General features: G+C 49.8%; 1 non-coding gene across 1 annotated transcript in view; it reads right to left on the bottom strand.

The window, feature by feature from the left end:
- The window catches only part of LOC131933416 (small subunit ribosomal RNA), a 1,846-nt gene extending 1,684 nt beyond the window's left edge, over nt 1–162 (bottom strand). Inside the window, exon 1 of the ribosomal RNA XR_009384958.1 lies at nt 1–162. This exon is cut by the window's left edge and continues 1,684 nt beyond it. This is a non-coding gene — a ribosomal RNA (small subunit ribosomal RNA).
- Between the last annotated feature and the right edge of the window lie 2,338 nt (nt 163–2,500).

The raw sequence follows: 2,500 nt of genomic DNA, 5'->3' as shown, positions 1-2,500 counted from the left end.
CTCTAGAATTGCCACAGTTATCCAAGTAGGATCGTGTCATCTAAGGAACCTCGACTGATTTAATGAGCCATTCGCGGTTTCACCATGGGACAGTGTGAACTTAGACATGCATGGCTTAATCTTTGAGACAAGCATATGACTACTGGCAGGATCAACCAGATAGCTATCGTTTGCGAGACGTTTTTCCACAACACATCGCGGGACGGGAGACAACGCTCTAGCGAGAGAACGGATCCCGGCATTCCCGGATTTTTTCACATCGGACCGCTCACATTTCCCCCTTCACCGTAAACACGGCGTCGCCGGGAAATCTCTCGATTTGCATCGAGCCGACTGCGTTTTGCAGACCCGTCGCCCGTTCCGAGGGCTGGGCCAGTGCGAGACTTTTATCGAGCCACCAATACTGCTTGGTTGCGTTAGCACTGCGCGTCGCCGCTGGCTTCACGCTACGGACACGTACTTTTACCTTCACTGGCGCGACCTGCGCGCCGAGCCCGCATTTTACCGGGAAGCTAGTCGGGAGACTGAGCCACGCACGGTCAGATCGGGCACATGTCGCTGGCTGCGAGGGAGCGCGGATCCTAGCGTCACATAGAGGCTTCACCGACACTCACCTCCACAATAGTAGATACAGACCGTTTTAACCGCCGTATTTCTGCCCATACCTCTAGTGTTAAACCGAAAAATCGGGTACATAGTCTCGGGGAGGACCGGGGTGCCGCCCCATGAGGGGAGCCCGCACGGAGGGCGCCGGGGGTGCCGCGACCCGGGGGGCGGCGCGGGGGTGTCGGGGCGCATCTACGGGGCTCACTCGCGCGGGCGCCACACTTCCGGGGGGCGCCCCAGGTGGGGTGCCAACTTTGGCGCCCCCGACTAAGGGGCCGCCCCCACTGCGGTTACACGCTTTACGACCACCCACCCGCGTTCCCCACCCCAGGGGGCATGCGAATCACCCGCCAGGGGCGTTCTGGGACCGAGGGCGCCGCTCCGGCACAAGGGGGAGCCAAAACGCCCCGAGTTCCCCCGCGGCCACCTCGACACCTGGGCGGGCGGCGAGGGGTGTCCTGCGATCGGGGTGGGGAGCTCTACCAGAATCACCCGCCAAACTTCACCGGGGGCGTCTCCCGGCGCCCCTGCGCTCGGGTGACGAACAGCGCCCCGGGCTATCCCGGGCGCCCTATGGCGTCCACCTTCGATCGGAAGGGTGATCTCGACTCGGGCTGAGGCGGGCCACAACAATCCGCGGTCACATCGGAGCCGTCCAGGCTAACGAGGCCCCGGCTCACGGGTAACCCATGGGGCTGGACCGGGAGTCCGCCGTTAAAGAAGAAAGAAATGTAGTGCAAACCAGAACCAGTTTTTTTTATTTATTTTATAACTCGACTAATAATCGTCACAAAATTATAAACTTGGTACCTACGGATAGCCCTGGGCCCAACCTAATACAGGATGTCCATAACTATGCGCTAATTAAATAATTAATGGGTATTAAGGTCGGTCTTAGTAAATTGCTATATAAAGTCTAAGACCAGAACCAGTATTTTAAATTTATTTTATAACTCGGCTCCTAATTGTCACAAAATTTAAAAATTGGTACCTATGGATAGCCCTCGGCCCTACCTAATACACCGTGTCCATAACAATGTGGTAATTAAATATTTACTGGGCGTTAGGGTCGGTCTTAGTAAATTGCTATATAAAGTCTATATAAAATTTTACGAATTTAAAAAAAAAATTCCTACCGTCAAAAATAGCGACGCCTAGACCACCACACCTGTTCTGACGTTAAATCCTACTTGCACACACGTGTGGGAATAGATTAGATATCATCTAGAGATAGAATTCCTAATTATTTAATTAAAATAGAGACTCTAGATTTAATAGTTGTGTCATAGTTACATTAAGTCGAATTAGCGAAGCGGAGGCGGGAACTAGATTCTAGATCTAACACTTCGATTGCGATGAAAAAAAAATAGCTTTATTTTAAGGCCGACAAGGCAAATACGGTTTAATTAATATTAAAGAAATAAGTCCGAACACCTACCTTAAGCGAATCATCTACACAACACATGACTAGAAATAATACACGTCCACACGAAGAGCGATTGAAACGGTGACTGCAACGGTGAAAACTTGTACGACGGAAACATGGCGCCTAGGTTATGCCTACTTCCGGTCTGATGAAAATTTTTAATTCATTTTAAATTTTGCGCTCTATTTCGTCCGCGCTTGTCCACTTAAACTCTACAGAAAAGATAGTCTATATAAAAATAATTCCTAGAAGACAATTTTATGAGAGATCACCCACATTTATTTACCCTGCCTGTCTACCTTAGGGTTAGAGTTTGAATTTTTCTAGATTCAAGCCAAATATGCCGTGTCGATTAAACGACGACGTACATAACAGAGCGAAGACAATGAATGGTTCCTTAATTAACTATAATTACGGTCCTAATACAACTACAATTCACCATAGTACTAATATGTATGTGTATTGTTG

Source organism: Physella acuta, unplaced genomic scaffold (genome assembly GCF_028476545.2).
Source record: "Physella acuta isolate Inbredline_101_S28 unplaced genomic scaffold, ASM2847654v3 ptg002499l, whole genome shotgun sequence".
Classification (NCBI taxonomy): domain Eukaryota; kingdom Metazoa; phylum Mollusca; class Gastropoda; family Physidae; genus Physella; species Physella acuta.
Note: the sequence above shows the minus strand (reverse complement) of the source record. Positions and strands in the feature narration are given on the sequence as shown.